General features: G+C 35.3%; 1 protein-coding gene across 2 annotated transcripts in view; it reads left to right on the top strand.

The window, feature by feature from the left end:
- Nucleotides 1-27,395, top strand: part of LOC150096883 (uncharacterized) — a 111,448-nt gene that overhangs the window by 71,794 nt on the left and 12,259 nt on the right. The gene's annotated exons all lie outside the window — the stretch shown is intronic.

Below are 27,395 nucleotides of genomic sequence, written 5' to 3'. Positions count from 1 at the left end.
CACTGAAAAAGGAAAAATTGATCCTTGTTGGAGATCTAAACAGCAGAGTAGGAAATGATTATATATACAAATGTTTGGGGAAAAATTTCAAAGCTAATAATAATGGTAAATGCCTGCTGGATTTCCGTTCAGGACATGGATTAGTTATTATTAACACCAATATTCCAACATAAAAATATGCACAAATTCACATGGAGAGAAGATGCAAGAAATAAGCAAAGTCTCATTGACTATGTTATAATTGATAGTGATGTTTTCCTGCTGGTTCAGGACACAAGAGTATACAGAGGATTTGAAATAGGAAGTGATCATTATCTGGTTTTGAGCAGGATAAAATTGAATTTTATATTGAAAAGAAGAGTGTGTAAGAAAGTTTTAAAATAAATTAAAGTTGAGCAGCTTTCAGAGGTGAACTGTAGACTCAAATACACAAATATAATTGGAAAAAAAAAAAAAAATGAAAGAATTTGAATCTCAAAGTTTGGTTCTTCTTTTCATTGACATACATACCCTGAAGAAAACATTGGTTGATTCGGCCAGAGAGGCATGCAGTGTGGTTGTCTGTAAGAATAGAAAAACCAAAACTCCATGGTGGACTCAGGAAGTTAAGAGGCAGTCAAGGAAAATAAGAAAGCACATGGAAAGTTCCTGGCAAGTTAGAGAATACAGAGAAAAATGTAAGAAAGTGGATCACTGTGTAAAAATCGCTAAACAAAAGTCATAGGAAGACTTTGGTAAGAACACAGAAAATAAATATCAGGGAGGTGTCAAAATACTCTGGAGGTTATTGAAAAAGCTCAGAAATGGAAGAAAAAGTGCTGTGAAAGGAATCAGAGATGATAAAGGTGACATGAAAACTGAAGATAAAGATATTCTAGATATTTAGAGTAATTACTTTCAAAGACTGCTAAACGAAACAAGCAGTGTCAGCACGGTGGTAGAAAACTCCCAACAGGAATGCAGTCCAAAATACATATCCATACTTGAAGTAGAAAAAGTCTTCAAAAACCTGAAATATGGAAAGGCAGCTGGAGTAGATGAAAATCGACCAGAAATTCCAATATGGAGGTGAAAGACTGTGAAATGAAACAAGCAATGTCTACATGGTGGTAGAAAACTCCCAACAGGAATGCAGTCAGAAATATGCATCCATACTTGAAGTAGAAAAAGTCATCAAAAACCTGAACTGTGTGAAAGGCAGCTGGAGTAGATGAAATTCGACCAGACTCTCAAATATGGAGATATAAAAGTGTTACAGTGGCTGCATTGGATAATTCAGAAGGCTTGGTCAGAATATCAAATTCTGGATGATTGGAGCAGAGCTCCCATTGTACCCATCTTTAAAAAGAGAAATAAAACTGATTGTGAGAATTACAGAGGTATTTCTCTACTGAGTGTTCCTGGTAAGATTTATGCAAGTGTACTTGAGATATGGCTAAGAACAATTGTGGAAGGGAAGCTTGGTGAAGAACAAGCTGGATTCAGGCTAAATAGTGGTTGTCAGGATCAGATTTTCATTTTAAGACAAATAGTTGAGAAATCTTGGGAATATAAAAAGGATTTGTATTTAAGTTTTGTTTATCTGGAAAAGGCATATAACAAGATGCCAAGAAATTATATCAAGCAATACATAGTCTCTATTTAAGCTGTAAGTCAGCAGTTAGAATTGAAGGAGGGGGTTATAGGAAGATGGTGTGCAATAGGGGTGCACATTATCTCCATGGTTATTCATTATCTATATGGATTACATTATGAAGGAAAGTGATATTAAACCTGATATCATAATAGGAGGTGTTAATCTCAGTTCTTTGCTTTATGCAGATGATATTATACTTCTAAACAAATCCAGACAAGTCTTCAGGATTCCTAACTGAACTGAATAACTGCTGTAACAATAAAAAGACAAATATAATGAAAATAAGCAGAAACATTGAAAACATCAACTGCATCCTGAATGGAGAACCTATAGAATGAGTAAAATATTTCAGCTATGTAGGCAATTTTTAGTGAAGATGGCAAATATTGGAAATGGACAACAGAATTAAAAGCTGGTATGGTGAATAAGAAAAAAATTAGTCAAAACACTAAATTAGCTATATACAAGACTGTTCAAACCAATTTTAACTGTGAATCCGAGAGCTGGAGTAGAAATAAAACACTAGATCAAAGACTGGATGAGAGAGATTCATCAGTGGGTGAATCTTTCTCATCCACTGATGAATGGCATCAGTGGCAATATCATATTAAAAATGAGGATGTTCGGAAAGAACTTGATATTGTTAGCATTCAGGAATGGGTTGGTAGAGCTAATCTCAGGTGGTATGGTCACTTAAACAAAATGGGAGAGGAAAGATTACCAAAACAAGTATTCTTTGCCAGGTTGGCAGGAAAAAGACCAAAATGTAGATGGATTGATACACTAAAAAGTGCCTTAAAAGACAGAAATATAAGATCTAATAATGTTGGAATCTTGACAGATAACAAATTAATTTGGAGAAAAATTGTTGATTGGAAGTTAATAATGGTGTAACCTTTTCATGTACTACTAGCATGATTATCTCATGTACACCCACTGAGGGTACCTATCAGGAATTTGATGAAGTTATTATATTTGACAAGAAACTATATTGTTTTAATTTTTTGTCCAAATGTAAGAAAAGTTTACACATGAAGTATTTTCATGACTAGTCTACTTGTATATAGAGACTGTTGACTCACATCAAATGTCTCAAGTATCCCATAATGCAAATACATTATGGGAGGAGACACTACCAACTAGTTTTGAAGGATTAAAACAAGAATTCATCAGAGATACCACCTGAAATAAAATATTATTAATATATAAAAAAAAATAATAATAAAACAAGAATATAATTTCTAGTCAATTATAATTTACTTTGTAATCCAGCAGTAAAACTTTTTTGCAATTCATCCATTTATGTATTTGACATACCTAAATTTTTTAGAACTAAATACCATTGTTATAATATATTATTATTGCTATTACTCATTTATATCCCTTAAGTATTTTCAAAAGCTTCAAAAGTTATGGGAGGGGGGGATACATTTTCGTCTGTGAATTGTGAGTGTTCTCATGGCCGAATTTCTAGGAGAAAAAAACACCCTATTGCCTTCATATGAGATTAGCTAATTCACCTTCAATTGATAAAGCCCATATAAAGATTTCACTTGTCACAACGAGAATCAAACTTGGATCTTTTCCAATAGGACTCAGTATTCCATTGTTCTTCTTGTGCTACAGAGGTGCTTAAAAATTTATATGGAATAATAACAGAGAAAAGTAAATTATAAACTAGCATGTACAAGACAGTGTTAAAACCACCTTTAACTTACGGATCTGATTTGATATTTGGAGAAAGATTGTGGGATCAAATACCGTATTTTTCAGACCATAAGACGCACCTTTTTACATAGAAAAATCGACTGAAAATTGGGGTGCTTCTTATGGGCCGAAGGTAACATTAAAATACAAATCTTTACACTGTACCGAAGCTGTTAGCAAAGTTCAATTACTGGCGCAATATGTTAATAAAATTAGTAAGTATGCCACTGGAGGTAGGTACCTACGTTATCTTGCTGCATGTAGGTGAATCACCGATTTAGAGCGTCAGTAGTCGTTAGTGTGTAAACATATGCTTTTTTTTTTTTAAAAAAAAAGTTGTTAAAATTTTTATCTTAAAATTAGAAAAAATGAGTGTAAAACAAAAAAGACTTTCATATAACGTGAGTTATAAATTAAATGTGATAAATTATGCAAAACAATATGGAAACAGAGCAGCAGAAAGACAGTTTGGTCCACCACCAACAGAAAAAAATGATTCGTGAGTGGAGAAAACAAGAGGAACAATTAAAACTGCTATGTAAACACAAGAAAACATTCCGTTCGCACCTAGAAAAATGGCCAGAATTGATGTACAAATGAAAAATTGGGTAACAAATCATCAAAACATGGGAATATCTGTTTCTACGAAAATGATAATTTTTGAAGCAAAATGATGGGCAACTGCTAATGGAATTTTAGATTTTACCAGATCACCATTTGGAATTTTAGATTTTACCGTCTTGGTGCTTTAGATTTATGAAAAGACATGGGTTATGCATGCATACAAAAACCACTCTGGCCCAAAAAATGCCGACTGACTATGAAGCCAAAATGATAGAATTCCATAGATTTGTCATATCAGCGAGAAGGAAATTTAACTTTGAGCTTAATCAAATTGCGAACATGGATGAAGTGCCTCTAACTTTTGATGTTCCTTCAAATCGGACAGTAGATTCAAATGGCACCAAATCAATAGTGATCAAAACAACAGGTCATGAAAAAACTCACTACACTGTAGTTTTAGCTTGTTTTGCGGACGGAACAAAACTATCCCCCATGTTAATCTTCAAGAGAAAAATGTTACTGAGAGATGAGATTCCTTGTGGCATTATTATCCACGTTCAAGATAAAGACTGGATGGACGAAACTAGAATGAAATTATGGATACAAAAGATATGGGCAAAATATCCAGGTGCTTTGTTTAAAAAGCCTGCGATGTTAGTGTGGGATCAATTCAGAGCACATAAAACAGAATCAACAAAGAAGCTTCTAAAAGAAATTAATACAGAATTAGCTGTCATTCCTGGAAGTCTTACAAGTCAATTACAACCCTTGGATGGATCTATTAATAAACCATTCAAAAATTTTATGCAGGAAGAGTGGAACAAATGGATGGCAAAGCCAAATCACGATGTTACAGCAACAGGACATATGAAACAGCCAACAATTTCTGAAGTATGTACCTGGGTGAAAAATTCATGGGAAGCTGTGAAAAAAAGAGACGATTATAGGAGGTCTTACAAGTGAATTACAACCCTTGGATGGATCTATTAATAAACCATTCAAAAATTTTATGCAGGAAGAGTGGAACAAATGGATGGCAAAGCCAAATCACGATGTTACAGCAACAGGACGTATGAAACAGCCAACAATTTCTGAAGTATGTACCTGGGTGAAAAATTCATGGGAAGCTGTGAAAAAAGAGACGATTATAAAGTCATTTAAGAAATGTGGGATAAGTAATGCGATGGATGGTGCCGAAGATGACGCATTTTTTGAAGGGAGTGACAACAATAGTTCAGACAAAACTAATACGAATGGTGACATTAACGAGACCAGTGAAAATACCGAGAGTGAAGATGAACTGAATATTGTTAATACAAATGATTGTAACAATAAATAAAAATTAAGTAAGAATTTGTAAATATCTTTATATAATAAAATATTTTTTTCTAAAAATCGTCTCATAAATTTGGGGTGCGTCTTATCGTCTGAAAAATACGGTAGATGTCATTGATGATATAATCGTATTAAAAATGAGGATATTAGAAAGGAACTTAATGTTAGCATTCAAGAATTTGAGAAAAGCTAATATAAGGTAGTAGGTCCCTTACCTCTCTATTATATATATATATATATATATATATATCAGGAATTTGTAGACTTGCATAATGAAGATGTCAAAACTACTAATATCATGTCATGAGGAAAGAAGTATGATACTGTGATATTTCATATTTGCAATAGTATGAGTATTTTGGAAACTTTTTAGTGAAAAATGCACAAATTTGAAATCTAAAGATGAACCAATAGTTGACCTCTTATTTCTTTTGCTTTGTGCATAGCAGAGGTCCATGAACAGTTGGTTATTCATTTTTCTTAATTTTGTTTACTATTAATTTACATCAACATCACCAAATTCCTGACATATATCTTCAAGGGGTGTACAGGATATGATAGTGCTACATGAAAAATGAAAAATTTACATCATTACTAACTTCCTATCTACAATTTTCCTCCAAATCAATCTGTTACCTGTAAAGACTATAACATTATCAGATCTTATATTTCTATCTTCTAAGGCACTTTTTACTGTATCAATCTACCTATATCTTGGTCTTCCTATGGGTCTTTTTACTGCCAACCTGGCAGAGAACACTTGTTTTGCAAATCTTTCCTCACCCATTCTGTTAAAATGACAATACCACCTGAGATTAGCTCTGTTGACACATTCCTGGATGCTAACAATGTAAAGTTCTTTCCTAATATCCTAATTTTTAATATGATATTGTCATTGATGCCATCTGTTCACACCCCTAATCTTTCTCAGGATTTTCATATCAGCGGTCTCTAGTCTTTGGTCAAGTGTTTTATTTCTAACCCAGCTCTCAGATCCATAAGTTAAAATTGGTTTGAACACTGTTGTATATAACTACTTTAGTGTTTTGACTGATTTCTCTCTTATTCCATATAAATTTATTCACTTCCTACCATACCAGCTTTGTTGATTCTGTTGTCTATTTCCATATTTAATTTACCATCTTCACTAAAAATCATGCCTAAGTAGCTCTCCACTCATGATGCAGTTGATATTTTCAATGATTCTGCCTATTTTCTTGTCTTTGCCTTGTTATTGCTGACCTTCATACCATATCTATTACAACAGTTATTGAATTTAGTCAGAGAATCTTGCTGACTTGTAGTGGATTTATTTAGAGGTATAGCATCATTGCATAAAGCAAAGAGCTGACATCTCCAATTTTGATATTAGGTTTAATACCACTTTCCTTTATAATGTGATCCATATAGATAATGAATAACAGAGGGGATAATGTACATTCTTCATTCTTGTCTGACACCAGATTTAACATTAAACCATCTTCCTGTACTTCCTTCAATTCTAATTGCTGACTTAAAATTCAAATGAAGACTAAGTATTATTATTGTTGTTGTTCCAGGAAACTCCAAGGAGTCGACAGACTCATCGAGGGAGGCCCTAACATCATATCAAGAACAACTATTTGACATTCACACAGTATCTATCATACCTTGCCTTGAACTCATTCACGGTCGTAGCACCCACAACAGACTCTGGAAGCTTATTCCACTCATTCGATACTCTCCAAGTAAAAAACCTAGCTCTAACACCCTTGTCAACCACGCTCTTGCCCAGCTTCCATTCATGCCCCTAGTCCTCCCACCACCAGTCATATTTTCAAAAATATCTTCTGGATCAATCTTATAGAAACCCTTCAGTAATTTGAATGTCTCAATCATATCACCCCTCCTTCGCCTATCGACCAATTTCTGTAACCCACTAATCTTCAACCTATTTTCATAAGGTTCATTCCACAGACCTGCTATCATCTTGGTCACTCGTCTCTGGATCCTCTCCACTTCCTTCCCATCACGAAGAAACCCTGGTGCCCATAACTGGGCACAGTAGTCCAGATGGGGTCTTATCAAGGCTCGATACAGAGGAACAACAACTTGTTTGTCTATGCATGTTAAAGTATTTTTCAGAAGCCAAGTGATTTGGTGAGCTGTTTTAGTCACTTTTGCAATGTGCCCACTAAACTTCAATTCCCTATCCACCAACACTCCCAAATCCATGGCCTCATCAATCTCCTGGAGTATGGTTCCACCAATGCGATATACTGCTGCTATTCTTTTCACCCCAAAGTGCATAACCTTACACTTTGCCACATTAAATTGACATCCATTTTTCCTAGCCCAGTCCTCCAAACTATCCAAATCATCCTGCAAAATTTTGACATCCTGTGCACTCATAATTGCTCTACCCAACTTTGCATCATCAGCAAACAAGTGAACACTTCCTCTCAAATCCTTTCCTATATCATTGATGAACAAATTAAAAAGCAGTGGTCCAAGAACAGAGCCCTGTGGCACTCCACTAGTCATAAGCTGTCTTTTAGACTCCACTTCTGAATAAACCACTCTCTGGTATCTCTCCTTCAACCACCCTCCTATCCATCTCACCAACCCTATATCTATCCCCATCTGCTCCAGTTTACTGATTAGGGTTCTATGTGGTATCCTATCAAAAGCCTTGGCAAGGTCCAGTAGTATTACTGTAAACCCATTACTCCTATCCAGTTCAGCCGTCACTGTGTTATAAAACGTGAGCAAGTTACTGAGGCATGATCTACCCTTCACAAAACCATGCTGTCCCCCATACAATATCCCATTTTCATCTATCCAATCCTGTATTCTTTTCTTGACTAATTTCTCTAAGATTCCTGATATGCTAATCGGTCAGTAATTTTACAACAGCAGTCTTGGAACCACCTTTATGCAGTGGAACTATTTTCCCCTCTTTCCACCCCCTCAGAACTAACCCAGACCCGAGACTCAAATTAAACAAAATGGTCAAGGGTACTGACAATTCTTTAGCTGCTTCTCGTACAACACGAGCTGGTATACCATCCAATCCCACAGATGTATTGACATTGAGGTTATGCAATAGACTACTCACCTCCACTTCATTCACCATAATTCCCGTATAATCTACTGGTACATTCGTTTCTGCAATGTCACCACCTGGATGATATATTCTTGCAAAGTGCTCACTCAGTAACTCAACTATATCATCTGATTCAGTTACCTCCCTACCATCGGCATTCTTTAAAATCATTCTGCCATGTACATTTTTCCTTTTACTTGCTACATATCTGAAAAACTTTAGCCTCATGGCCAATGTTCTTTCGTAATCCTTTTTTGCTTTTCTTACCACACTTGTTACTCTTCTGGCCTGCGCTTTATACCGTTCGTGTGCCTGCCGGTCACCTTTCTCCTTCAATTCCCTCCATAGTTGTTTCTTTTTTAGCAGCTCAAGCTTAATGATGTTATTCATCCTTTTAACCCCTAGTTGATTTATTATTAGGACTCTAGGTATACAGTCAGCCATTGCTTCATGCAAACACTTCTTAACTACCTCCCATGCACTATCGACTTCTAGTCCTTGCAGTTGTACATGCCATGGCACTGAACCAATCAAACTCCTAAGCTTGTCATACTTTCCAGCCCGATAATTCCACATGTACCCTGTCTTAATTGAAAATTCTACACCTTTAGCCACCTCCCAAGTCAAGACCCTATGATCACTCTCACCGATTGGTGGCAATGTGGTCATATTTGTTACAGCCAAATCCTCAGATGTAATTACTAGGTCAAGCACTCTCTGACCCCTAGTATTTTCCATTACATGCTGTCGCAGATAGTTATCCCTTAATAACTGCATAAAATCCAATTCCTTCCTCCCGTGTGTCCTCTCCTCACTCCAATCAATGCGACCATAGTTGAAATCTCCCATAATAATCACGCTCCTTCCACTCATTTCTTCTATTTGCTTGTGCATACTGTCACCACCATCTTTTCCATCACCTGGTCTATAGCAGCACCCAATTGTATATTTAGTTCTGCTAGCCACAATCTCACACCAAATGGCCTCAAATGTGCTCTTTTCTCTATCCTGCAATTCAACGTCTATTCTCCTTGGCTGCAGCTCATCAGCTATCATCAACAATACTCCTCCCCCCATTTTATTCTCCCTGTCATTCCTGAACACACTATACCTATTACATTCAATTCCACTAGCTATATCATCTACAGTCAGCCATGTTTCACTAATACCAATAACCTGTGGTCTGGAAGTGCCAACCATGGCCAAAAACTCTTCCTTCTTGTTCTTAATACTCCTAGCATTAGTGTACATGAATTTAAGACCCCCATTAGCCCCAACCCTACCTTGATGCCTTATATTAACTATCCCACTCTGATTTGTTTTGTTGTCCTTATTTGCTCGGACATATTATATTCATTCTTACATTCATCTGCCTCCCTAAGGACTGTATATCTACCCCCCCCCCCCTTAATAAATCTAGTTTCCCTGAATTTGCACATCCACCACATTCAGCAACACTTTCTCAAGTCTTCTTACACCATAACCATTCAAATGCAAGTCATCCATCTTATATAGATCCTTTCGCCCATCGAACTCACTCCACACGTCCACAGATTCCACACCACTCGTCATACATAACCCACGCATAAAGTCATTTGCAATTATGGCCCTCCTTTTAAACATTTCACTGTCATACCGTGGCCAAAGACTAATCATTCTAACTCTCTCACTCTTTTCTTTTGCTACCTCAAACAATTCATTCAGGTCTTCTATCATCTCCATTTTGTCTCCTTTCAAATCATTCGTACCTGCCACAACAATCATTTCTTTCACCCTTTCCTTTTGCTCTCTAATAGACTCAGTTACATCCTTTATGGTCGCACCAGGTTGGTACGATTTTGTCAAATCCTCTACTAACACACCTCGTACTAATGAGTCTCCATACAGCACTCTATCCTTCATTTTGTTCATGATCACACTCATAAGTCTATTTTTCCTGTCATACTTTTTATTATTGGCTGGTTCATTCAGTCGACTTTTGCTCATACGCTCTAGCTGCTATTTTGCCCTTTGTATCGCACCATTCAACAACGCGATCTCACTCATTGCATCTATCTCATCTTTTTTATTCTCAGTAAAACCATTAATACTATCATTCACACTTTCTACATTCACACTCTCACAATTCTCTGGTACAACCTCGCTGTTCCTTGTCATATCCCTATTTTCTTCATTCTGAAGTTTGACAAAAATATCACACTCACGATCCGAAATACTCTTCAATTTCTCATTCTCCATACATTTTCTACACACATTCACTCCTTTATTATCATCTAACCACACTCCGACTGCACTCCGCAAAGCATACATTTCGCAGCTAGTACACTGAATCATCTCTTTTATACTACCGTTCTTTGATAAAGATGGCGAACCATCATTACTGGCCACCATTTTCCTTTGTACTGGAGCCATACTTACTTGCAACGTATTTTATCAAATTATAAATTATAACCCACCAGAAACACACAAAAAGATGCACTAAGAGATGCAAGGCAAACAAAACTACGCAATATTAAATAAATTTATCAACGATAACTGAAAATAATACTTATCTTATCCGGAACTTTCACGAACACTACACACTACGAATCCCTCTCAATATGCTATTGCTTGATATAATGCCCCACTGACCATACAGCTGTAGTATTTTGAATAGCTTCTCTCTTGGCACCTTGTCATATGCATTTTCCAGGTCTACACAACTTAAATACTGATCTTTGTTATGCTGCCATGATTTCTCAATAATTTGTCTTAAAGTGAAAATCTGACCCTGACAGCCACTATTTGACCTGAATCCAGCTTGTTCTTCACCAAGCTTCCTTTCCACAATACTTCTCAACCGTTTCTCAAGTACACTTGCATATATCTTACCAGGAACACTCAGTAGAGAAATGCCTCTGTAATTCTCACAATCAGTTTCATTTCTTTTTTTTATATATGGGTACAATGAGAGCTCTACTCCAATCATCTGGAATTTGTCCCTCTGTCCAGGCCCTCTGAACTATGCATTGCAGTCACTGTAAGACTTTTATACCTCCGTACTTGAGCATTTCCGGTCAAATATCATCTACTCCAGCTGCCTTTCCACATTTCAGGCTTTTGATGGCTTTTTCTACTTCAAGAATGGATATGTATTCCTGATTGCATGTCTGATCAATGTTTTTTTACCACTGTGCTATCACTGATTGTTTCATTTAGCAATTTTTTGAAGTAATTACTCCATACATCAACGATATATTTTTCTCTGGTTTTCATGTCACCTTTATCATCTCTAATTCCTTTTACCACACTCTTTCCTCCATTTCTGAGCTTCTTCAACAATCTCCAGAATATCTTGCCAATTTCTTGATATTTCTTTTCTATGTTCTTACCCAAGTCTTCCCATGACTTTTGTTTAGCTAGTTTTACACAGGGTTTAGCTTTCTTACATTTGTCTCTGTATTCTCTAAGAGCATGAGCTGACTTATTTGCCAGGAACTTTTGATACGGAGTTCTGATATTTCTATCCTTACAGACAACCTCACCACATGCCTCTGGCTGAATCAATCAGTGTTTTCTTCAGAGCTTGCTGCTGAATCTCCAAGGTTTGGTTCCTGTTCACAAACTCTTTCATTTTTTTCTTGAATAATGTTTGTGTATTTTAGTCTACAGTTCACATCTGAAAGCTACTCAACTTTTATTAGCTTTAAAACTTTATTACATGTTCTTCTTTTCAATATGACATTCAGTTTTATCCTGCTCAAGACTAAATGGTGATCACTTCCAATTTCGAATCCTCTGTACACTTTAGTGTTCTGCACCAATCAATGAGAATAAGTCGAGGAATAAGAAAACTCTTTTCTTATTCCTTGCCTGTTCTTTCCATGTGAATTCGTGCACATTTTTATGTTGGAACATTGTGTTAGTAATAACCAGACAATGTCCTGATCAGAAATCCAACAGGTATTTTTATTATTATTAATTTGCTCTGTTCTCCAAATTTTCCCTACTCTGCTATTTAGATCCTGAACAAGGACCAACTTTTCATATTTCATTGTGTCAGTTGCTTTCTCTAAAGGCTCAAAAAAAAGTCCTCCACTTCTACCTTAGTGGAACCTTTTGTGGGGCCATAGGCACAAATAAGCCTCATTGTCCAGTTCCCCATTCTTATATTTGCCCACATCACTCTACTTGATATTGCCTGCTATTCCAGAAGATTAGCCTCGTATTTAGTGTTGAATGCTATGGCTACTCCTTCTTTTCCTTGATTGTCATTGCCTGAATATAACATTTTGTTACTTAAGTATAAAGAGCTAATAAGCTTCATTTCGGCAATGAAAACATTACTTAAATTAAGGGGATATTAAATCCCACATAGTTTTAAAACCGAATAAGAAACTCAAAGATTGGAATCAGAGAGTTTCTTGCCGAATATAGTAAACTATAAAGTATCGGCGACACTAGCGTTAGCCAATGCAAGTGATCCTAGTACGTAGTACAATACCGGACGACTCGTTGCAAAGGTGGGGGAAGTTCAGATCGCTATTCTTAGGTATTTTCCATAATGTAAAAACACATTTCCTAGGAAATGTATGCCGTTATTACATTATGCAGGGAGGTCACTACCCGGACCAGTTTCAGCCTTTTTTGAGGCTTCATCAGTGAGTAGGTATTAGGTCTAGCTACTCACTGATGAAGCCTCAAAAAAGGCTGAAACCGGTCTGGGTAGTGACCTCCCTCCATAATGTAATAACAGCATACATTTTCTAGGAAATGTGTTTTTACATTATGGAAAATACCTAAGAATAGCAATCTGAACTTCCCCAACCTTTGCAACGAGCGTCCGGTATTGTACTACGTACTAGGATCACTTGCATTGGCTAATGCTAGTGTCGCCGATACTTTATAGTTTATTATATTCGGCAAGAAACTCTCTGATTCCAATCTTTGAGTTTCTTATTCGGTTTTAAAACTATGTGGGATTTAATATCCCCTTAATTTAAGTAATAACATTTTGTATTTATTGCTCAGAAAGATCTCACCAGTTTTGCCTTTTTTGTTTCAGTCACCCTTATTATTTCGATCTGGTACTTAACCAGTTCCTCAGCTAACTCCATTTCTTTGCCATTCAGGCTTCTTATGTTGATAGTACCGATCTTGAACTCTGGTGATGTTGAGTTGGGATGTGTTTTAGGATTTGTTCCAGTAGCTGACTTTTCAGTATTTGCTCTGGTTCCCTGGCAAGAACAACATGGGCCTTGTTTAACCAGGCGACGCCCCAGCCTGCATGAAATTTTGTCATGTTGTACCATCATTTTGTATATTGGTTTAAGCCAATAAGAATACAATTTGGTCGGCTAAATCCCAAATTGCCAGTCCATTCTCATTTGTTCAGTATCCAGGTAGATACCTAACAGGGTGCACCACGAGGTGTGGATTGGAGAAATTAATTTACACGGATTATTATTATTGTGTTTATATTCCTGTAATTAGAGAAAATATACTGTGTGTGTATACGTATATATATATATATATATATATATAGTTTACCATCTTCACTAAAAATTGTTCTAATATCCATTCAGAATGCAATTCAAGTTTTTTCCATGTCTCTTGTTATTTTCATAATTTTGGACCTTTTTATTGCTGTTTAATGCCAGATTTGTTACAGCAGTTGTTCAGCATAATTTAGGAATCCTGCAAATACTGGATTTATTTAAGAGTATAATGTCTGCATGAAATAAAGAGTATGACATCATCTGTATATCAAGCGTATATATATATATATATATATATATACGCTTTTTTTTTTTGAATTTGTGATGAATGCAACACCTCAAAAGTTTAATTTCACATCCATTTGTTCTGTTTTAGCTTGCTAAATATATGCTGAAGAATGTAATATGAAAAGAAAACATTCATCATCATCATCCAATTCCCATGTATTCTCAAGGGGATGTACAGGATATTATGATAGTGCTACATTACTTAAAAAGTTTCTTATTACTGATTTTTATGAACAAGTTTCCTTCAGATTACTCTGTCAACCGGGACTTTAGTATTGTCAAATCACAGATTTGAAATCTAAAGCTCTTACTGCATCAGTCCACCTAGATCTTGGAATTCCTTTTTTCATACCATCTAGGCATCAGACTCCTGCTTTGCTAATCTTTCCTCTTCCATTCTGTTTACGTGACCATACATCATTAGCTCTTCTCAAACATTTCTGAATGCTAACAATGTCAATTCCTTCTCAGTATCTTCATTTTTAATATGATTCTGCCATTGATGCCATCGGGTTCGCAAATCAATAAGTTAAAATCGGTTTGAATATTGTTTTGTATACTGCTAGGTCACTTGGTTAGTGTTTTGACTGATTTCTCTCATATTCTATATAAATTTATTCAGTCGACTCCCCATACCAGATTTGGTTATTCTATTATCTCTTTCCATGTTTAGTTTACCATCTTCACTAAAAATTGTTCTAATATCCATTCAGAATGCAATTCAAGTTTTTTCCATGTCTCTTGTTATTTTCATAATTTTGGACCTTTTTATTGCTGTTTAATGCCAGATTTGTTACAGCAGTTGTTCAGCATAATTTAGGAATCCTGCAAATACTGGATTTATTTAAGAGTATAATGTCTGCATGAAATAAAGAGTATGACATCATCTGCAGTAGCATCTCCAATTTTAATATTAGATTTAATGTAATTTTCCTTCTTAATGTGATTTATATAGATGCTGAATAAAAGTGCTAGATAATGTGCACCCTTGTCTCACAACTGATTTTACATCAAACCATCTTCTTGTTTTCTATTCTTGAGAGACACTTGTGACATAAAATTAAGAATTATAAACATATTAACACAAGAATATTTTAATGTTTGCCAAATATTTCAGTCTGAAACTAACAGACTATTCTCAGTGGCTTGATAGGAACAGTTTTTACAAGGTGGGATACAAACAATTGATCATTCCAAAGTAGAATGAGCCACGTGATGTTACATTGCTAAGCATTAAAGAGAGGTAAATTTCATTGGTGATTGACTAAATTATAGGTATTTCACAATTTCATATAACAATCTTAATTTATAAATTCAATTAAAGATAATATTAGACTAATGTAAGAATTAAAGGTCTCAATTTAAAAAAAAAAAAAAAAAAAAAAAACTTTTAGTGTGTTATCCGGATTAAACTTTCACATATTTTTGACAAGGATATACAATCATTTCGATTCAAGTTACAGCATTGAAGTAAGGCCTCAGCACTCTCTTTGAATAGGCGTTCGAATTTATAGTGACATCTATGTAGAAGGCGAGTCTTGGACCAGAGGATGTTGTTGCTTGTCTCTATCCCATGCTGTGCCAATCCAGACTTATCGGATTTTGTTGTGAAGAATGTACGATTGGTGTTCTTGTATTCGCTTTCCTATCGAGCATCCTGTTTGTCCAAAATATGACAGATTGCAGTTACAAGGAACTTGATATACACCAGGCAGAGACATAGTTGAGCGTTTATCTTTAGAAGAGGAGAAATAGTTGGATATTTTATTAATAGGGATATAATCTCATCTTCCTTTTACCCTCTTTTACCTTGTGGTGTCGAGGATTTATTAATCATCGGAGCTCAAGCCATTCACAGGATAAGGTGGTCAGTCCTACGCCCCGGTGTACCCTATTGTCCTGTAGTGTCGAGTTCTCAAGGCCGATTGCCTGCTTTGTGGGATGAAAAACCCCAGGATAAACTGAGGAAAAAACCCTAATGTCCACGCCCAAGACCAACTAACTTGGCTATGGCTGAGGAAGATCCTTCAGCTCCTCACGTCACCGATGGGAATCGAACCCAGGACACTCCTTTCCCCACGCATATCGTTGCGAAGTGCACAGCCACTAGGCTAACCATGCAGACGAAGTGGCTGTTAAGTCATATTTCTTCAGAATTCTTGAAATTGGTTCTGAAATTCCAGAAATATATGGAATTGGAACTCGACGTATTGATTCTTTGTTGTTCTGGATTGGATTGTAGGAATCAAACAGATGTGTAGTTTTTTCGGAGAAGTTATTTAATTTCATGTGCTGTTTGATAGTTGAAAGTTCTTTCTGTAATTCATGGGGAGTTGAGCAATTAGTTCTAGTTCATCGAATTAAACATTTTATGATTCCTGTTTTTTGATAGGGCAGATTGTTTGAGAATGTAATGTCCAGTAAAAGTGGGTTTTCTGCAAACTGTTCTGGTCAGAATACCTGAAGGTGAGCGGATGAGGAGGATGTCTAAAAAGGATAACTTGTTTTTTTTCAATCTCCATGGTAAACTTAATATGAGGATGTAAGGAATTGGTTTTGGCTAAAATGGAAGGTAAGGAATTTCTGTTGTGAGGCCACACTGAAAAGATGTTGTCTTTACCTTCCTTTTTAGCCAAAATCAATTCCTTACATCCTTGTATTAAGTTTACCATGGAGATTGAAAAAAAACAAGTTATCCTTTTTAGACATCCTCCTCATCTGCTCACCTTCAAGTATTCTGACAACAACATTTTACAGAAAACCCACTTTTACTGGACATTACATTCTCAAACAATCTGCCCATCATCCTTATCAAAATAACAGGAATCATAAAATGTTTAATTTGATGAGCTAGAACTAATTCCTCAACTCCACATGAATTACAGAAAGAACTTTCAACTATCAAACAGCACATGAAATTAAATGGCTTCTCCAAAAAAACTACACAACATCTGTTCGATTCCTACAATCCAATTCAGAACAACAAAGAATCAATACGTCGAATTCCAATTCCATATACAGTAGAACTCGGTTATAACGAATTCCACGGGACCACATATATTTGTTCATAATAACCGTTATTCGTTATATCCAAGAAGGTCATAATTTGTGCGAATTAAAAATGTTTTCAGATTTTTCTCAGCATAGGTATATATTGGGTAACATAAATACATATGTGCATACATACATATAAAGAACAAAAATTTATTTTTAAAACTTCACATTTTTACATAAAAAATCATCAAGCATTCTTTGCTTTACACAAGACGCATATTTCATATGTTTGAAATTGTTCCTTATACCATTAAGATGCTTGAATGTGTCATCTGAACTTACAGATCGCGATTCCATAAATCTTGTTAAAATATGTAAAGCACTTTCTGCTTCACACCAGGTAACTATTTTCTCATCATTGCTATTTTCTTCCTCGGAGTCACTACTACTATTCTCTTCTTCTGGTGTATGAGAGATTTGTTTTAAGATGTCAGCGTCTGTCGGTATACCCGAAGTTGCAAGGCCATTATCAATGTCTATAAAATTATCAATCTCTGCGCACGTTTCAAAATTGTTCAAGTTTTGCGCTTTTAACCACGCTGATAACGGTAAGCTATCCTCTTCATCTTCTTCAGATTCACACTCGTATTCTGCAAGACCGGCTTTCTTAAAACAGTTTTGTATCATAGACGATGATACCAAATTCCAAGCATCACTCATTAAACATATTGCGTGAGGTACACTGATCTTCGAGTCATAAGCATTTTCCGCGGATTTTTCTCTGCCTTCTATCAGTTCCAAGACTAACAGACGACGAAAATGGGATTTAAAATTATGCCTTGATCAAGTGGTTGCAAGACAGATGTCACATTCGGTGGCAAAAAAACAAGTTTTATGTTTGTTCAATTAGCCACTACAGGATGGGCAGGACAGTTGTCTATCAGTAACAAAATTTTCCAGTTTTCACTGTGAAGATTTTTATCCCACTTGCGAATTTCATTTTTGAAAATTGAAGATGTCATCCAGACGTTCTTATTTGCTGTATAATCAATAGGAAGTTTCTTTATGTTTTCAAAGCATCTAGGCTTTGCCGATTTTCCAATTACAAGAAGCTTTCTTTTATCGCTACCGGTCATGTTCACACAAACTAAAACTGTGAGTCTATTTTTGATAAGTTTTCCGCCAATGCACTTTTTGTTTTTAAATTGAAACGTTTTAGCGGGCGTTAAATTATAAAAAAACCCTGCTTCGTCTGCATTATAAATGTTGTTGTATCCATACCTTCGTTTGATGTCCGGCCATACATCTTGATCCAGTCAGAAACAACATTTTTGTCAATGGATAACGCCTCGCCACTTACTTTTGCGTAGACAATATTGTTTCTGTTCTTAAAGCGATCAATCCACCCATTGTTACATTTAAAATCGCTATAACCAAGTTGAACAGCAAATTTTTCGGCTTGAACTTTCAAAATTGGTCTGCTAATAGGTAAGCCAGCGGTTCTTTGCACTTTAAACCACGAAAGAAGTGCCTCGTCAACGTCACTTTTATTACAATTTTTCAGGTTTTTACACTTCGATAAATTGTTTTCAAAAGCTTTCAGAGTCAACTCGCGATTCTTCCAAATTGTTGATATTGTAGATGGGGACAAACCATACTTCTTTGCTACTGTCAGATTTGATTGGTCACTTTCCACTTTCCGTATAATTTCTACTTTTTCGGAAACCGATAAAATTTTCCGTTTGACTCCCGACATTTTTCCACAACCAGAAAATGCGTACGTACGAAATGTCAGTAAAGGAACGACTAACGTGTTATTCGTTTGTTATTCCCGTGAAACAAATTCGTAATAAACATGAAATACATGCATTAAATCAAATGTAATTCAAATATACCTTCAAAATTATTTGTTATAAACGTGAATTCGCTGTAACTGTGATTGTTATAACTGAGTTCTACTGTATTTCCGGCATTTCAGAACCAATTTCAAGAATTCTGAAGAAATATGATTTAACAGCCACTTATATCCCTCTTCTAAAGATAAATGCTCAACTATGTCTCTGCCTGGTGTATATCAAGTTCCTTGTAACTGCAATCTGTCGTACTTTGGACAAACAAGAGTCTTGAACCACAGCATTCTCTGGTTCAAGACTCTTCTTCACAGATGTCGCTATAGATTCGAACACCTATTCAAAGATAGTGCTGAGGCCTTACTTCAACGCCCTAACTTGAATCGAAATGACTGTATATGGGAAAGTTTAATCCGGATAACACACTAAAAGTTTTTTTTTTTTTTTTTAAATTGAGACCTTTAATTCTTACATTAGTCTAATATTATCTTTAATTGAATTTATAAATTAAGATTGTTATATGAAATTGTGAATTAATACCTATAATTTATTCATCACTCTGATGAAATTTACCTCTCTTTAATGCTTAGCAACGTAACATCACGTGGTTCGTTCTACTTTGGAATGATCAATTGTTTGTATTCCACTTTGTAAAAACTGTTCCTGTCAAGCCACTGAGGATAGTCTGTTACCAGACCTACATAACTTAAATGCAGATTCTTGCTATATTCCTGTGATTTCTCAATTTTCTTCTTAAAGTGAAAATCTGATCCTGACAATCCCTGTTTGGCCTGAATTCAGCTTGTTCTTCTCCAAGTTTTCCTTCCATGATTTTTTTAGCCTTTTCTCAGATATGCTTGCATACATTTAACCTGGAACAATCAGCAGTGAAATCCCTCTAATTCTTGTATTCAATTTTTTATTTCCATGTTTATAGATGTGTACTATTATTATCTTTGCTCCAGTCATCTGGAATTAGACCCTCTGGCCATTACTTCTGAATTATGCAGTAATATCAAAACTCAGTAATATCAGCTGTAAAACTTTTATACTTCCAGAATTGATCATTTCTGGTAAAAAAAATATCATCTGCTCCAGCTGGCTTCTCACATTTCAGAATTTTGATGGCTTTTTCTGCCTCAGGCATTGATAGGCACTCCTCATTCATTTTTCTATTTTTTTTGGAATATTTTCTATCACCCTTCTGTCATTTCTGGTTTCATATAACAGTCTTCAAACATCTAGGATATCTGTGTCTTCAGTTTTCATGTCACCTTTATCAATTTTCCTTCATTTCTAAGCTTTTACAACAGCCTCCAGTACATTTTGTAACCTTCCTAATATTTCTCTTCTATATTTTTACAAAAGTCTTTGTTTAGCTACTGTTACACACCACATTACTTTCTTCCTTTTTTCTCTGCATTCTCTCAGAGCATGTGCTGACATTTAGGAATTTTGACATTCTTTTCCATGAGTGCCTCTAAAAACCTCCTGAGTCCACCCTACAGTATTTTCAATTCTTGCAGATTACTTCACCTCATACCTCTTACTCTCTCTCTCTCTCTCTCTCTCAATCTCTCAATGTTTTCTTCAAAATATGCCAGTAAGTTTTCAAGATTTGCATACTGCTTTCAAACTCTATTTTTTCCTCCAATATTTTGTATACTTAGGTCTACAGTTCATTCGTGAAAGCTGCTCAGCTTTGATTCTTTTTAAAGCTTTCTTACTTATATGTATTTTTTTTTTTTTTCAATATGACATTCACTTTTATCCTGCTGAAAACTAAATGATGATCACCTCCTGCTTCAAATTCTTTGTGTATGTACTTGTGTCCTGAAGATATCATTATCCACAATAATATATTCAATGAGAGGTTTTTTTATTTCTTTTTATGTGAATTTGTGCACATCTTTATGTTGGAACATGGTGTTCATAATGACTAGTTCATGTTGTGAACAGAAATCTGGCAGGTACTTTTTACCATTATTATTAGTTTTGTTCCTTTCTCCAAATTTTCCAATGCATTTCTATGTCTTGTATTCATTTTCTGTTCTGCTGTTTAAATCTTCAGCAAGGACCAATGTTTTCCTTTTTCTTTATGTCGGTTGGCCTTTATTATCCTTTGGCCTTATTTAAAGGATATTATTTATCCTTTGAGTCTAATGACTCAAAACATTCCTTTACTTCTTCCTTAGTAGAACCTTCTGTGGTTAGATACAAATGTCATTTTCCAGTTCCCTGTTTTGAAATTTGTCATCATTCTGCTTGATGTCTGCCATTCAAGAAGATTATAATAAATTTAGTTTAATCCTTTATCCAAGTGTAAGCAAAAAAAGTTTGCACCTGAAGTATCTTCAGGACTGAGGCAACTCGTGGTAAAGGTGGACCAAGCTCTCATCCCTCCTTGTCTTAGTATCTCCCATAATGCAAAGCACATCTCCTTGCGAACATGTATAATGCTATGCATTAAGGGAAGGGCCACTACCCAGACCGGTTTCGACCTTTATTGGTCTGCAAGGAGATGTGCTTTGCATTATGGGAGATACTAAGACAAGGAGGGATGAGAGCTTGGTCCGCCTTTACCACGAGTTGCCTCAGTCCTGAAGATACTTCAGGTGCAAACTTTGTTTGCTTACACTTGGATAAAGGATTAAACTAAATTTATTATAGTCTAACCAAGTGGGGGAAAATAAAAATAACTTCTAACATTCAAGAAGATTGTTTTCATGTTTGATGTTGAGACTATAGCTACTGCTTCTTTTCCTCCGATTATTATATTGCATGAACATAGCATTTTGTAGTTGTTATTCAGAAGAATTGTACCTGTTTTTGTCTGTTTCACTAACACCAATTATGATGATGATGTGTTCTTTTCTGTTGCTATTTCTTATATTTATGGTATTTTCATTTTATTTTTATCTCTTTCTCTTCTCCTCATTTTTTTTTTCTTCAAACATATCTATTATTTATCCCTTGGTTCTAATTTATTTATATGGCAAGTTTGTTTATATAGGTAGATGTAGCCAAAACTTTTGAAAGTGTGTCTCAGTCAACATCAGTAAGTTCAGCCTTCACTGATAACATAATTGAGGAAGATGCATATGTGACTTGATATGAAATATGTAGTATTAATTTTAATTTCATAAAATTAGGAATAAGTGTATTTGTCAGTTTCTATAAATGATAGATTTCATATTGCATTTCAAAGTAATTCCTGATATATTAACTTGTTTTGTTAATGATATTAATAAGTAACATAAAAATGGATTTACCTTACACACATATATATATGTGTAAGATGAAGGCCGCCAACACAAATAGACTGGAATCAAACTTCTCATATTCACAGATGTTACGATGAATTTGAAAGATGTATCCTGGAGTCAAAAGAAATCACCCTTGATTCTACCCACACGAATAACAATCTTAGCTACAATTTGCCAGATTCACATAGCTCTGCTGTTCAGTGCTGGCATTCTCGCGAGATCACGCGCACACACACACGCATATAAATGTAGCTAGAACTGAAGCATGGACTCCAATTTGAACTTAACTGTAGTTTTTGATAGCTCTGTTGTTGTTAGTGTGTAATGTTTCTGTCGGTCTTTTTTGTATATATCTTTGTACTTTGACACCTGACAAAGTTGACTTATCAACGAAACTAGTTGTGTCCATATTAAACTTTTATTCTGAATTATCTCAGGGTTTAAGTCATTAAAATTATTGAACATGTTCATAAACCGAGTCAATCTGCATACAAATAATAATAATAATATATATATTATATATTAGTATAAAATTATCGCCCTAGTATTAAGGGCAGGTTCGATTCCTGTCGACAGCGTGAGGAGCTGAAGGATCTTCCTCAGCCATAGCCAAGTTAGCCAGTCGTGGGCGTGGACAGCAGGGTTTTTTCCACCAGTTTATCTGGCGTTTTTCATCCAGGCAAGCAGGCAAATCGGCCCTGCAAACACACACAGGGATACAGCCAGGAATACTTCGAGGCATAGGGGGTGACCATTCTATCCTCGTATTTCGGTTACGAAATCCAAGCATGCTTGGAGGGTTATGGTCCTTAAAGGACTGTTAAAGCCATTGAGATAGATTGATAGTATTAAGGGCATCTTCAGTATGACTTTCAAATTAAACAACAAGAACAGAATCTCACATATATTCAACAATGACACACAGGAACTGCACATACATGATGTAGAGCATTTTGGTCTAATTATATTAAGGTTCTGGTATAAATAACTTTAACAAGATTAAGAAAAATATATAAATCAATATATAGATATATAGATAATTAAATTTAAGTTAATCCTGGAATTTGTGAAGAACTGTTTCCATATGAGGGATAATTTAAGTCCATTGTTTTCATTTAGATTCGGTTGATGCAACAGGGCCTCACAACTTTTTTGTATAAATGTTCCAAGAGATTATTACTTTTATGGAGAACCTTAATTTTCTTCCAAAGAACTCGATGTATGATGGTGATAGCACACTCTGCGAGTCCCGATTGCCCTGGCTCATGGAACTTAACATAGTCTAAACGTTCATCACGACATACTGCTGCAGATCTACGTGTTTGGCCAAAATACGATACACTGGCAAGGATTTGATACACTCCATGTGGTCTAAAGGAAGACTTATCTTTAGCTGAGTCTAGAAAAGTAGATTTCTTGTTGATCAGACAGAAGGACACTTGTAGGCCAATGGATCTAACTAGTTTGGCTATACATGATGAGAAGCCTTTAACATTGGGAATGGTAACACGACAGACCACCTCTGTATCACTATTTTGATGAGAGGCAGATGATAATGAAACTCTATAATTATTTATTATCTTGTCGACACATGATTTGGTGAAACCATTAATAAGGAAGATTTATTTTTTGTGAGAGCAGCAACTCAGTGGAGCAAAGTGAGTGTGCTTGATGTACTCAAATCAGATTTTTGACAATTATGATGGTGTGAAAGAGGATGAATATAAAGTCCAGTATGTGTTTTCTTTCTAAATATTGAGAAGTGAAGCTACCATCTGGTTGACAAAGTAATAGAAGATCTAAAAAAGCAATCCAATTGTCCCCTTTTTGGCCAAACAGGTAGTAGATCTACAGCTGTGCGTTGTGATGAACATTTAGACTACGTTAAGTTCCATGAGCTAGAGCATTTGGGACTTACAGAGCATGCTATCACCACCAGACCGAATTCTTTGGAAGAAAATTAAGGTTCTCCATAAAAGTAATAATCTCTTGGAACATTTATACAAATAGAGTTGTAAGACCTTGCTGCATTTATCAAATCTAAATAGAAATTATGGATTTAAATTATCTCTCTTAGAAAGTAGTTCTTCAAAAATTCCAGAATTAACTTAAATTTAATTAAAGTGGAAAACATTTGCATGCCTTTCACTGAAAAACCCAAAAAGCAATATAAACAGATGCAAGCTGCTATTATAAAAGCCTTTCTGATATCGCTATGCCTCAGGAAATCCGAATTCCTTCTAAAAACTGTGGAGACCCACCTTTCATCTTGTATCATCTGAAGCCTCACTTCCAATTCTTCCTTCCAACTACAGTATATCACTTCCTCATGTCAGTTCCTCTAACTTCGCCTTTTGCATATTCATCCGTATCCCTCTCATCTACAAACTTGCACATGCCACTTGGGTTTCAGTGGGACCTCCCATTACAGAAAAAAAAGTGTGTCAAACCAGATTCCAACATTCAGTGGAGGGTAACTCCTACTAAGCTCCACAAATTTCAGCTTAGAGAATTGGATCTACGTCTCTTCTTCAAAGTTCCAGGTACCTTGGAACACACATATCTGACCTGTCCTGCAAACAAAGCAGTGATCATCTATGCCCTGAATACTGCCTCTAACACCTGTAACACACACAGTCAAGAAGACTACTGATATTTAGTCCATACAGAAGAGAACAGTCATAGAACATGCAACTTCCTCTTCATCAATCACTGAATCGTAACAAACCCTCATGTCAAACTTACATAGGAAACTTCAAAGCAGGATTTCGATGGAATATGATTATCACAAAGAAACAACACCTGTAGGAGTGGAATCCAGCTGGTACCCTGTTCTGGACTGCCAATGATGATACACTCCAACTGAAAAATAGCTAATAGCCAAGGTCTTATAACTGAACTATAATGGTGACCCTTTTACTAAAAAGACAAATACTCTCTGCCACTCATGTATCTTTTGTCTCCTTTTTATTGTATATCTAAAATTATTTACATATTATAATATATTATAATATGTAAAGTCTTTTTGTTACCTATCTTCCAACGTATATTTTATCAAGTTAAATAATAATAATAATGTAAATAGTCTTTTTGTTACCTATTTTCCAATGTATATTTTATCAAGTTAAATAATAATAATAATAAAATCAATTTATCTCTCTCTATATATTTTTAATCTTGTTAAAATTATTTTTACTAGAGCCTTAAATATAATTAGACCATGATGCTCTACATCATGTATATGCAGTTCATGCATATCATTGTTGAATATACCGGTTTCTGTTCTTGTTGTTTAATTTGAAAATCATACTGAAGATGCGCTTGATACTAGGGCAAAAATTTTATACTAATAAAAATATATACATAAGGTAAATCTGTTTTACATTGCTTATTAATTTGTCTTATGTTCCTATACGTCACGTTATATTAATCATATGTTGGGGATGATTACTGTTTTAAATCATAATTGTGGGCTGAATATAATTTTATTTATAATATTCATTGTCTTAATATGTTTAAAACACATCTATTATTACTTATTAAGTCATTATGGGCACAGGTCATATTTTTAGTAAATGTATATATATTTACTAAATTACACACTGTAATTTCAGAAGTATTTGAATATTAATCACTTTGAAGAAAATAATAAATCTTCTAACATCTTTGATTCCTGAAATATAATGGGTAGCAGTCATTCAATCCTAATTTTTTGGATGTCAATTGGCCATCAATCCACCTTACCATCACTGGAGATGAGTGTGTTTCTGATTTGGTGACAAGACTCTGACAGACAATTGCTGCTATCTCATGTTCCTGGGATTAAAAATTCTACTTACCCATGCCAGTGATAGCCAAATTTGGGAACTGGCTTGGGTGAAAAAAGAGGTAGTCTAAAAAAGCTAGTCTAGTTAGTGACTAGAATTGAACTTATGCCTTTCATCATGCAAGTGAATACAAGGCTACAAGGCTTTGTAAACACTTTAAGAAAATTGGTTTCATTATTAAAAAATCAATGTAATGGACTCATCTTTAGCCTGAATGATGACAGTGATCCTTCATGGAATGCTTCTGTCCAGTTCGCAATGAAGCTACTATATTAGAAGTTCACGCTAATCATTCTCAGTTTAATAGGGCTAGTGATATGGCTTATATGTTGGCTATTCATAACTGTATTTTTTTAAGTTTACTATTTTCTCAGTCCTACTATTTTCTTAGTCCTGCTCTCCACCTTAGATTATAACTCTGGGATTTAATTGTTTTAATCTAAGTTGTGTACCATGTTATTTTTCAGTATATGGCACAGCATTAAAAATGTTTGACATTATAACCAGTGATTCAGTCCAGAACAGATTCATGTTCCTCTGTATTTCCTTTGAATTTCATTGTTGAGACAATAGCAGTAGTGCTTTAATATCATATATCATTCTCATCCACAAGACGTTGCAGAATCTGTAGCACATTAGTGCTGTTCATGTACAAAGGTTGACAGATAATGAATCCGTTCACATTCTTTTTGAATATTGATATATTCTAGAGATTGTAGTCTTCTGTGAATACTTCATAAGAATACAAGAGATAGAGTGAAATCAGTTGGATTTGTTGATGTTGAGGTCATGGAAAGTGGTGTCACTTTTGGATAATTAAACTACAAAAAGTCAAGTTTCAGGGATAAGAAGTTGAAGATGAGGAAAGAAGTTGATTTTAAAAATTAGCAGAGTGGTAAAGACAGCTGTATGTTGCAGAATGGGAAGAGGAAACCTTAAGTTAGCAAAGGTCAAAGGAGTGGGTTCTACTCTATCAAGGAATATCAGATTATTGCACAAAAGCTAAGTGCTATTCTTGTGGTAAGGGAATCAATCAAAGTATAGTTTGGAATCAAGTTGTACACTGGTTATTGTAATAGCTACTCAAAGTTTGCTCCTCAGGTAGATCTACAAGAGGACAAGTCTGGATGTCTCTAAGTAGTTCTCCAGATGATATCCAAATTCACACTCAACTCTAAGCCCTGAACATTGGTGCATCTCATTATAGGGACTGTTTTTCATTATACCAGTTCTTGAAGCACACCATAGTCAATTATTTTCTGTTGTTATGTTGGATTTGTAAGTTGTATTTTTACCTTGAGAAGTAGGACTTTGTTACTTGAAGATTAGATGCAGTTATAGATAATGCCCCTGTTGATATCTGAAA

Source organism: Typopeltis vanoorti, chromosome 18 (genome assembly GCF_054136105.1).
Source record: "Typopeltis vanoorti isolate ZY-2024b chromosome 18, IOZ_Tvanoo_1.0, whole genome shotgun sequence".
NCBI classification, from domain to species: Eukaryota; Metazoa; Arthropoda; class Arachnida; order Uropygi; family Thelyphonidae; genus Typopeltis; species Typopeltis vanoorti.
This window is presented reverse-complemented; position numbering and strand designations above follow the sequence as displayed.